General features: G+C 27.3%; 1 protein-coding gene across 5 annotated transcripts in view; it reads left to right on the forward strand.

The window, feature by feature from the left end:
• Nucleotides 1–12,593, forward strand: part of LOC147816817 (uncharacterized) — a 96,052-nt gene that overhangs the window by 35,214 nt on the left and 48,245 nt on the right. For all 5 annotated transcript variants that reach the window (XM_087159648.1, XM_087159675.1, XM_087159727.1 and 2 more), the window contains one exon: nt 1–12,593. This exon is cut by the window's right edge and continues 22,613 nt beyond it. The gene's annotated coding sequence lies outside the window, so the exon portion shown is untranslated.

Consider the following 12,593-nt stretch of genomic DNA (forward strand, 5'->3'; position numbering starts at 1 on the left):
ACAGGAACAGCAAGTTGCACGTCATTGTGGACAGGGCCGGAAATAGATAAGTACATTTTCAGATTATTTTTTAGGAATTTTTGTATCAGTGCTTCCCGTATGTATCATGTCGTAATGTTCATAGCTCAAATGTCCACTCAACTCCACCTAATCTGATCAATATGTCTTGATCCATGTGTTCGATCGTCTTGATTGCACCCATTTTGCCAGACATTATCAAGACCATGATCACATATATCTCCCTTCTCGACCCATGGTATCACATATTTATATAAAACGAGACTTTCTGACTCCAGCGGCCCATGATCAAACGGACTTGATCATAATTCCTAACTGTCGTATAATAAGTAACTTCCGAAAAAACTATCCCCGAATGACGTGACATCATTATTCAACCGAACATGTCAAAAAGTAATTACTCGAAATTGAAATTCGCAAAGCGTAATAACAATGTATTAAAAATAAAAGGAGTTGAAAAATTCATAAATGTGAAATGACGATAGAATCGTTCCAAATTGAATGCTTCAGAAATTGATAACTCAAATTCGTAACAATGTATTAAATGCAGCGAAATTTATTTAAAAAGCCATTTAGAAGCAGCAAAAAAGAAAAAAAAAAAAATCGAAACAATCTTTCGTATTGCAAACGAAAATTAACTATTCATTATGGGTAAACATTCATTGTTTGAATATTTATTAGTAGTGATATATTAGGGGATAACTTTTCATACATCGATCAAATTCGGTTAAATAATATCAGGGTAAAGATTTAAAATACGGGACAATCTGAGGGTACTTTTGATAGATTACAATTTAATACAGCTTACAATTTAATATGAAAAAGTTATCCCAATATATGAAAAGTTATAGTAATGATCAGAATTTCTCGAATTAACTGTCAATCATATTGACTTAAAGGAACTACTTCAAATATCTAATTAAGTTACAGAATCAGACAAAAAAACACTCTTGCTTTCTCAGAATAAACATATGTAACTGAGAAACATTGTTTATAAAACGAATTTAACTTATTAAAATAGGAATGATTAGAATTTGAAATTACTTATGTATTTCTTGTAAATGTCGGAAGAGTAATTAAATTAAACTAAATTAATCAAAACTAATATTAATTACAAATATTACTTTAATTAGGCATGTGATTAAAATAAAAGTAAGGCTTAAGTTTGAACTATTTTGATGGCATTACCCTTAACGTTAAAAGGTTAATTTTTGAATAAAATTATTATAATATGAATAAACTTATTATAATTATTGAAAATATTACATTTATAATCAGTAGTTTGTTGTTTGTGGTTCTATGAAAGAAAAAAAAATCAGTGGCGTAAAGCTATATTTGTGTGACACTTTTTTAAATCTGTAAAAAGTAGACACGACAGTAAAAGTTTTACATTTTGAATAGAAAGACAATTTTTTTCAACTAAAAGTTAAATAACTTCTTAATCTGTTGTGCATTTTCAATTTTCAAGCATTGTGTTACCTCTTACAATCTTTTAATCTTATACATTCTTTTGTTTTATTTTCTCCTACCATGAATTTTAAATTAAATCTAAATTAACGCTCGCGTTTAGGGCAATTTATGTAGTATTTATTGTCTAAATAGTTTTTTTTTATTAAAGTAATTGCGAAAATTGAGTAACTCCATCTCATCATTCAAGAGGAAGTGGAATTTTTCAGGAGATGAGAAGGAAAAAGGTTCAGAACCCCCTCTACTCTGATTGAAACCAAATAAAAAATTAAAAAAAGCGATGCGTATTGCACCTACACAAATTAAATTTCTTTAAAATTTTTTGTCTCCGAGCTGCAAATACTTCACTTCCAAACTTATCCATAGCTTGATAAATGCTCAGAAAATCCTATTCTTTCAAGTGATACTTTTTTATTATTAATACATTTGATTAGAATGCAAAAGCTACCGAATTTTGGGCCAAATTTTCAATCTAAAAACTAGAGTTTGATCGACTGCAAAATATCGAATTTTAATAATGAAAGAAAAATAATTAAGTACAGAAAAATATATTTCAAAACAAAATTTTGCAATGGATATTTATATTCTAAGCTGGAAATTTTTTCTGTATTTTCTGTTGCCTTCATTTGTAACTGCATCTATGATAAGATTATAAGCAATTTTAAACGTCCATATACTTCTGAGTGGTATTTTAAAATGATAAAGCTGGAATATTGTAGGCATATGTTCTGGGGATTTTAAAAGGGGTTTAGGGAGAAGGTACGAAGCATTAACAAAAAGGGAGTTCCGAATCACGTGTTAGAAACCCTAATTGTAATAACTTATTGTGAAACAAAGAAAAAGGGGAATTTTTTTCCAGCCCTTAATGAACCGCCATTTAAATGGCACTTTTATTTTTAGGGTGTCTACAATCTCTTTATTATGAATTATATTCAATTAAAATACTTAATAAAAGGGCCCCAATTTTTTTAAAAATGAATGTGGCTTTATTCATTAGTACTACTAAACATCTATTCCTCATTTGAATAAAAGTTATCTTTTTGTAACAGCGTTTCACAATAAGCTCCTACAATGACATCATGCAACTCGTAGAACGATTTTGCCACAGTTCAAAATAGTGTTTTTCTTAAAGTTTTTAACTTACAAATTTCGAAGCTCTGAATTTATTTAAAGCACACTTCTATCATTTAACTGTCAAAGCCTTTTTGTGGTTCAGTGGTTGCGGACATGCTGAGATTGTGGTGCCCTACGAGTGTGATGCCTTATTTTTTCTATTCAAAGCAAGCTCAGAAAGTTGTAGTTTTGTTTCGAGTCTATATCGATTAAAGCAGGGGTGCCAACAATTACAATTTATCCGCAATCATTACGCTTTCATTGTCAAAATTACTACTTACTTTCAAATAATAAAATTTATACTTTTTAAGAATTTCCATAATAAGCAGTTTAAAGTAAGCTTATTTTCCTCTCCGTTACAAAGAGTTATGAAATTTTTATGGTCTGCAACTAATCTGAGATTTTTTTCTACTCCTCAAACAATTCTACAAGTAAGAAAAAACAATGTTTTGATAGAAACTTATAAAAAAGAGAAAGAAACTTTATTTATATTTCCTTCCAATAAGCTAAACTTCTCTCCTTATGGAAGAGCATATTAGAAGGATAACTAAAACTGATGCTGGATCATAAATTTTTTAAGGTTCAAGTGCAACATGACAAAAAACCGTGAAGGCTAGTTTTTAATGAACTAAGACCTTGAAAATTCATTCCATTTCATTTTACCATCTTATAAAGTTTCAACTTTGCATAATTTTTAAAATAGTTTCTTTTTTATCTAAATGTTATTTTTTGTTTAATACTAAATCCATGCATAATTTTATTAAAATTTTATACCTTTATCATATTAGGTTGTATATACACCTTAAAATTGCTCTAATTTATATTCCGTTTATATTTTGGAGCTCTGATGTCTGATAGCTAAATTGGAAAGTTGGCACCTCTGCAAAAGTCAGCATTTTAAAATATAAGACTTTAGAGTAAAGTCTGTATTAGAATAGTAAAAAGGTAGTGAAAAATCTCGAAATATCGGAGGTGGAATAAAATGTTTAAGTTTAAAAAACCAGAGTTGCGTCAAAAATAAACCATCACTGTTTTATGTTAGATGAAGCTATTTGGTGAGAAAGGTTTTTTACCGAAAGTTCCTCTATACTTATGCTAAAATGAATAACATTAACAAACCCATCTATCATATGTTTAAAAATAGTTACTTTTTTCAACAAAAAAAAGGGAAAAGTTCTTTGTGTGTACAACCAGAACGTGAGGGTTGAGAAGTTGAGGCACACAATTGTGTGTTATTTTTCATCTGCAAATTCTTTCCATTTTCCCCTACAGATAGGAACCTCAAGATTGAAAGCTCTCTTGCTACTTGAAAAAAATTTGGTTTAAACGCAATTTCATTTTTTGACCTCTTGGGTGCGTAATGCCGTTTGAGTTTGGTGCTGTGTAGTTGCTTTTAAATCTTTTGATTATAAGGTCTGAATTAAATTTGATCCCAAGTAAATTCACATCGATTTCATGTAATTTAAATGGTGTTCACGAAGGCTTGACTGCTTTCCTGTTGAAAGTTTTAAAATATTCACTGTAAAACATTCGAACTGTCTCATGTATGCTTTGTGACACAACAACTATAGAAATCACTGAATTGATTTAAAGCCTCAAGAAAAAAATATTCTAAGACTTATCTGCAGAGCCCGTGTTTGGATTTTTTTTATCTCCAAAACAAAATAAATAAATTTGTGCTGCATTAATTCTGTTACTGAGTACGACGATCTTAATTCTTGAACAAACTTAAAAATGGATAGTGTCTTAAAAATCTTTTATAATTAATGCTTTATTTTTTATATTTTAAATGTTACATGCCTACCTTACATATAGATATTTGTTAATATTGAAATTAGATTATTTCACTGGATAATTTTACACCATTAAAAAAAATATTTTGGAATTTTTATTGGTAGCCTTATTTACGCGTGATTACATATTTCGTAGTGATATCTGTTATCAAAGAAAAGTCCTGCTTCAAGTTCTCCACAAGCTTCAGACAGATATAATTCTTTAATATGGAACATTTTAATAATTTTTTCTTGTTTGAAACAAAATTGCTTTAGTTTTCCCTCTAAAATAATATAAAATTGAATTCAATTATAAAGCTACGAACAAAATATTATTTATGAATAATGTTTTTAGATAATTATATTTAAGAAAATAACTTCCGATATCAAAGCTAAACTTTAGTTCAACATGTTAACCACTGCTGCAATGGACATTGTGAACTATTGCATAATTGCTGTAATTGGCATGACGACATTTTCGACATGCAAATTGCTTGAGGTGTGACTATATAATTTATAACTATGAAGAAGATAGTCTGCATTGTCAAACTAGTTGAATAAAAGTTTATTCCCAGGTTAACAGAGCTTTCTTGTCAGTTGTGAGATTTTATCCAAGTTAGATAACTTATCCTGATAAGTAGATAATATACAGTAAAGCTTTTGTCATTTATTTAAAAAACATGAACGACACTATAGGTGAATACTATTCCTTTTTAAAGTTAAAGGCATTGTACATTCATTTGGTAGCAAATGTTGCGGATGAATATTGTTAGAAAAATTATTAAAAAAATATATATATTTTTTGTTTACTCCCCCTCCTCCGGGCAAATATTGTGGATACGGGTCTGATACGCTTTCTAGGAAAATATTGATAGATTTCGAAAAAATATTTTTTTTCACTATACATTAAAAAAACAATTAAATCTTCGACGAAGGGTTTCAAAATGTAATCAAACTTATGAGATAGTTTATTTTCTAATATGAACTCCAATAATAAGAATAAAAGTTTATGGTTAACAACAAAAATATTTATCATTGTTAAGAACATTTTTTCGAAACAAAATTTTGTGATTTTTACTGTTTGCTCACAATGTTTTTAAAAGAACATTTTCTTATTACTTAATTAATAACTTGCCAGCTTTTATTTTTCATTCTATGAAATGAAAAATGAATGATATATTACAATAAACTTGTAACAATTAGAATTCAATTTATCATAAACAACTGCATTAATTATTTATGATTGCACATTTATACTTGTCACTGAATTTTGTTTCTATAATATATTTTACTAGAAAGACAAATAAAATCAAATGATGAGCAACCAAAAAGTTCTTTAGTAATGTTAATATTTATATAATTTTTTGACATAACTAGGTATATTTTTTACCTGGTATTTATCTCCTGAATATTATTTTCTGCGCAATACTGTCAGAAAATAATGCTTTCAATTTTATGCCGCTGATAGAAGAATTGTTATTAATTAATATTCGAAATAATAATTAAAGAAGAATCATTATTAATCTTTAAAGGCTAAAGACAGTAACCTTCTCAAATAAAAACGCCCTTTATTTCAATCTTGGTCATTTTTGTCAGCTTTCAGCGACCTTGACAATGATCCAAAGAATTGAACATTTATTCATTTACCTTGATAGGCTTTGGAGATATCTGAAAGTTAAATGATATTTTACTAAAAGTGCTTGAAGTGCTTTTTTAAGGAGTTTTTTTTTCCTTATTGTTTACACATTAAATTTATTCAACGAAAGTTAATTCCGACCACTGTGACAAAATCTAATGCATGAAACATTTCAGTTTAAGTTAAACGTTTCCTTTTAAAAACGCACTGTTTATTTTATTACACATTCTTTCCAGAATGTAATCATAAGCCCTTATGAAATATTTCATTATGAAAGCTCTATCAGAACTTGAAAATTAGCTGAAAACAAATTTGTTATTTTCTATTGCAAAATTTGATAGAATTTAAGTATCTACAACTTTACAGACTCAGACGTAGAATAGTAATCGTTCCCTCCTTTTTTTTTGTTCAAGACTTGGTTTTTAAAACTGTTTGATTTTGTTGCATTGATTACTTAATAAAGTTAGTGATTAGATCCGTAGCAACTTCCTTGCGCCGTTTACTATTAAACTATACATTCAACTTATCAATTTATTCATGTAATTGATTTGTAGTGATGTCAACTCCTTATCTTTTCATATTTTGAACTTAGTTTAGAAGATATGAACTCCTAATAGATATTCATATAAACTCACGTTTATGGGATAATTCCTAATTATTAATACACATTTGGCTACATTTAAAAGAAAACTAAGAAACCGTCCGGTCGTTAGAGCGATATTAATTCGGTTGATTTTTATTTTAAAAAAAGTGGAAAAAACATTTTCAAACTTGTTAGAAAATAATATTTGAATGTGAAATCTAATTTTTTTGTAGGAGTCATTTTTTATAGTTTCTACAAAAATAAGTTTTCATGATTGCAAATCCGTCAGAAAATATCACAAATAACGAGGGTTGCAGATCTGATTAGGTCTTTTTTAGTAAAAAGTGTTAGTTATCTTTATTTTTTCTAAAAAATATCAAATTTCTTTTCAACATCGTGCTGAAAGTATAGTAGTTAAGAAAGACAAAAAATGCAAGTCTTCATTTAAATATAAACTTGAGAGTTTGAATCAGGAGCAATAGATTACAATATTGAATACTTTATGCGGGTACTTTTTTCATTATGATTATATTTGTATTATATTCAAATTACATTTATATTTGTGTTTATTTCATTTAACTGAATGATGTAAAATTAGTTTAAACACTTAAAAATTACTTTAAAGCTAAAAAGACGGTTAGAAAATTTCTTAAAAATCATTTTTATGTTAAATAAAAGTATATATTTTTAGTTATTTGATAAATTAATAAAAATTTTGAAAATTTATTTAAGAAATGCATTTCTATAGCATATTGACAATTTCAGCTGGTTTATTATTTACTATTAATCATCATATAAAATGCAGCATAAGCTTTACAGAAAACTTTTTGCTAAGTATAATAAGTGAAGGTCACAGTTTATAGTATTTTAACGGCTTTAGTTTGTCAACCGAAGTATATTAAAAGCACAAAAATTTTAAATTGTCGCAGAAAATTTTTTAGATACGCTCTATTTTTTCGCTCCAATTAAGATAATTTTTCTAATTTTTATACTACTTCGCATTAATTTAAATTAAAAAAAAAAATTCTTTCACAGTAATCTAAATTTTCTATGATTGAAATCAGTTTTTCCTTAAGATTTACGTTGCCATACGACAACACTGGTTTCATGTGACTGTATAAACTTTCACTATTGCTATTTTTATAACTATAGAAAGGCAAACTCTTTATTTTCACTTATGCTTATCGATGCTCATAAATTCACATCGTTTTCGCATTGGTACCACAATCAGCTAGGTGTGCCCTAGGAGGTATTATCTCCCCCTCCCTCCTGAAAACATTGTTAATAAGTAGTTATTTGCTGTAAGCTAATACGAATTTCTAGAACACGAAATATCTTAGTTTTATTTTATTTTGTTTGTTTTTCCATTTATTTTTGCGTCAGACTTATTTTTGTGCACCATTTGAATCTATTAACTTGTATTTCTTTTGGTTAAGCTGTATAAGTCTTTTATACCCGATCATAAGTATATCTCACCCAACCATAAAATTCTCAAATCTTTCTCTTTATGTTAATAGTTTTAAGACATGCATCGATTTCCCTCTAATGCATCATAAAAAGTCCTTTTTTTTTTCAAAAAAAAAAATTAAGACATGAGAATTTTCTCAAAAATAGAAAGGGACAATTTCCATATTGTCATTGTTAAAAGCTTTCTATATTTTAAATATTTTTCTGATAATTAAAAAAGAAATTTATATCTAAAATTCTGACTTAAAAAAATTATAAAATTTCATAAATTATAAAATTTCAATTCTTATGCGTAATTTTTTTTTATTCATATTGGTTTCTTTTTGAAGTACTAAAAATATTTCCTTGATTTTAGATTATTGATTTAAGCAAGATTTCTGTTCTCAAATACAAATATAAATAATTTCTAGCATAAATATTAATTTTGAGTAGCATTTTAAAATTTAAAAAATATGGCTTCCTCACTTTAATATAATATTAAATACTAGCTTCCTCAATAAAACTCGAAAAAAAATGGCGTAAATATAAATATTTATAAACTAAAGGTGATTTTGTTTCTTCTACACAAAAAATAACAAACAAGTTCTTAAACAAACTATAATTCATAACAGTATCGCTTTATTTTTTACCTGTTGCAGAAAATTATTCTAATATCAGTGCTTCTTTCCATCATGAAAACTAACTTTTTATCAAACAAATAACTGTTTAGATAGCATTAATAACACCTACATATAACCTAATACAGCTTCCTACAGCCATAAAATATAACTTATCTAAACACTGTATTGTTATTTAGCATTACTTTAGCATAAATAGTTATGATGAATTTTTGAAAAAATGAATAACTAATAACATTGAGATTCCAAATACTTTACATTGTGTCTGTTAGAAATGTTTTGTTTCTGGTGGTTCTCAGCAAAAAGCAGTTCTTTACACGCTTAGTCTTAACTTTCTACGTTAGATAGAGAATAACCAAGTAGTTTTAAACTCTATTGTGAAAAACTATGAATTGATTTAAACAATCAGTAAATGATTAGTCGTCTCGGAACGGAAAAATGTCATTAGTGTAAAGATGATTTGGAAAATAAATCAGGCGATGATTTCTAAAAAATTGCTGTTTGAATTAAATGCTTTTGTGGACAACCGAGACATGAATTAAATAAATTTCGTGCAAGCATCAATTCGACAACCTTAAGCTTCGAAAGAAGTATTAGTTATTTTTCTATTTGTTTTGAAAGATGGAAAATATGTCGATAACTTTATGTTCCGTGCAACTAGTGCTAAAAAACGGTAACAAAGGAAATGTTTTAAAGAGCAATTTAATTTATTATTTTAGACGTGTAGCTATGTTTCAAAATATTTCATAACTTATGCATAAAATTTAACAATTTCAATATCTATTCCTGTTCATCACACATATGCGTTTCTTCAGGACATGAATTTCATCATAGAAAAATGAAACTAATTAAACTTTAATAATTTAGTATGTTTTTTCTTCTTCTAAAATTAACTTGATTCCTTATATCGTAAGAAATATGAAAATTTAGCTGCTTTAAATATTTTTATCAAACTTACTCAATGAAGCAAAACTATTTTGAATATTATTAATTGTACCAAAAAGTGATTAACAAGGTAAATGTCATTTCCGAAGAATTTTGAAATTAGAATTATGGCATTTGGAAAGAAATAATTAGTATGGTATTATATTAAGTAATTATTAATGCTCCCACCTATATCCGCAATTCCGATTGATCATATATTAAATGTTTAATACTATGTGGAAAACTTCATAGACGTCAATCATTCTTAATTTCCTTTTCATTTGGTTTGTAAAACAGTAATTGCGCATGGACGCACAATATAACATTTATTTACATATTCATGAGAAATGCTGTTTAAAGCTCCATAATAAAAATTTGTGGCAAAATTATTTCGGAATTTCAAGGTGACAAAAGAGACAAAAACATTTTCTGCCCTAAGAAGATATCTTTAGCCTCTAATTCACAGCAACAGGCTGTTTTTGTCAGATAAAATTTTCTATTATAAGATGATATTTGTATAGTACGAGTTCTCTGTTATTTAATGTGTTTTAAACTTTAGTAGTGTATTATTAGTAGTTATAAAAATAAAATATGAACAATTTCAAATGGCAAAGCTCATGAAAATGTGCAATTTTGTTGTACATTTTAGCAATCCTGTGAACCGAATTAATTATTTTATTAATAGAATGCCAAAGATAATATTAGCTATATTAGCTGCTAATATTAGCTGTTGCACACTGTGCTAAATGGTTACCTTAATATTAAAACGATCGTTAGCGAAAAACCTCTTTTCCTGTCACAAAATGATTTTCAAATATATTGGTGTAGCTTTTAAAACTTATTGAAGAAATCTTCCTATAGCTCGTGATAAGGAATGTCATATCTAACCATGCTCAATTTACGTATGAGTTTGAGTGTTTTTATGCATCTCTTTGCGATATCTTTGCAATTATGTATTTTTCTTATGAATTATTTTAAATAAATATATTTTTTTAATGAATAGATTGGATTTTAATGGTTCCGCTGATCTTTTTAAATTGAGATCTTATCATGTTTTCACATATTTTCTTAAAATAAAAACGAAGTATCACTTTGTAGTGAGTAGTTGGAAGGTTTTGGATATTCATAATTTTTCATCGGCTTCCCGTTTGTTAACGTTTGTATCGATCGAGGTATATAAAATTTTTACTAAATTTCATTATTTTTAAAAGACTTTGAACATTTTGTAAACCCGCTTTTTAAATTAAAAAAGCATAACTCTTTTTAAGAATTATTTTTTATTTATTTTGTTTCCGTTGTTTTTTCTGAGCGGAATGTTTCGCCCCGAGTAATTCTCTTAAGATAAAAAAAATAAGAAAATATTTATTTTTTGAAAGGTTTATAATGAGTTTCAACTGCATCCACGTAACGTCCTCTTAATACAACACTGTTTATAAAGTGGTGACATTTTTTTCAAATTTTGAAATGAATTTGCTTAGAAGTGTAAATTTGTCTCAAAAATTTTTCAGAAATTATTAGCGCATTAACTTATATTAAGTAACTTGTAACTTATTACGTAAATTTTAGTGCTTGTTGAATGAAGTACAAAGAAAAATGTTAGGAAAAAAGTGACTCATGCAAAGGTTTATTAAAGAAAAAAAATTTGAATCTAAAACAAAAAATTTTTTTAAATCCTCGAGCAATTTTTCTGAACATTTGGAAAATTTGGAATTACAGATCATTTGGAAAATTGTCAAATTTTGAGCAATTTTTTTTTAAAAAAAAGTTAGTTTTACTGTTTCTTTTCTCTTTACTTTAACGACACTTTTTTAATTAAAAAAATTACTCTTTTGAAACAGTTTTATGAAACTAAATATTCTTTGAATGTATCAGTACATGATTAGTCGTCTCAAAACTTGAAGAAATGGAGTAAAAAGTTGACGGAAATGTGATATCAAATCTCTAAAAGAAACTAAGAAATCCCCGTAACCTTTATATTAATTAAAATTATCAAGAAGTCATTTCATTAAAAACTGATAATTTACTTAAACCTAAATTATCTGAATCTTGTGAAAAAATTCAAACATTTCTACAACCATGAACTACCAGAGAAGTAATAAGTTAGTGATTCCATGTAATCTGCAACCAAATTTGTTGATGTTATCAATAATTATAAATGCATTGTTTCAAAATATAACTAAATTTGTATCTAGATTGCTGTTCCCAAAATGTTATTTCTTAATTTGATGTTTAAAATTGAACAAGATTCGAAGCTATCCGTGTGCATAACACACAAATTAAGAATTTCTTAGCCCTTGCTTGTTTTATAAATGCTTGAAATTCACCTTAGTATTCCAGATATGTGGGAAAAGCAATTTATTTTAGAGATTTCATATATTTTTTTTATTTTACAAAAAGTACTTTTTTATTTTATTTAAGATTTTCTTTACTTCACGAAAAAAAAATTTTGGTGTTATCAATCTTTAATGAAGTTTGATACAAGGGATTTCTGTTATGAAATAGAAATTAATAGAAATCTTTTCCAGCAAGATAACGTTAGTAAAGCGCCGTAATGAAAAGTTTTGACAGTGTAAGGTGGTTTAACAAAAAGCGAAAACATTTTCTGCCAGTTTCTAATCGATCGCAGCAGTCTTTTTAAAAACGTCTGTTCTCAGTTGCACCAATCATCTATGATCAAAGTCTTTGTCGGGAAACGTTTTATTATACACGATCAGTAAGACTTTTATTTCGATATGTGTTTTAAACTTAGTAGCTTTCTTAATTATAAGAAAAAGTTGTAGAACGGCAATACGCAGTTTAAAATGGCAAATCTTTGTAAATGTGAGTTTTGCTTCATAGTTTGAAAATATTTTATACCTCTAAAACATCTCAAATACCCCCCTTTTTTTAAGGAAAGATACTATTTTAAAATTTTTTCAAAAAAAAACGAAGCATCAATTTGTAGTGGGTAAATTTTGGATATTTTTTGATGGCTTCTCGTTCGTGAACGTGTGCAT

Source organism: Parasteatoda tepidariorum, chromosome 1, assembly GCF_982258835.1.
Source record: "Parasteatoda tepidariorum strain Cologne lab strain chromosome 1, Ptep-v5.0, whole genome shotgun sequence".
Classification (NCBI taxonomy): domain Eukaryota; kingdom Metazoa; phylum Arthropoda; class Arachnida; order Araneae; family Theridiidae; genus Parasteatoda; species Parasteatoda tepidariorum.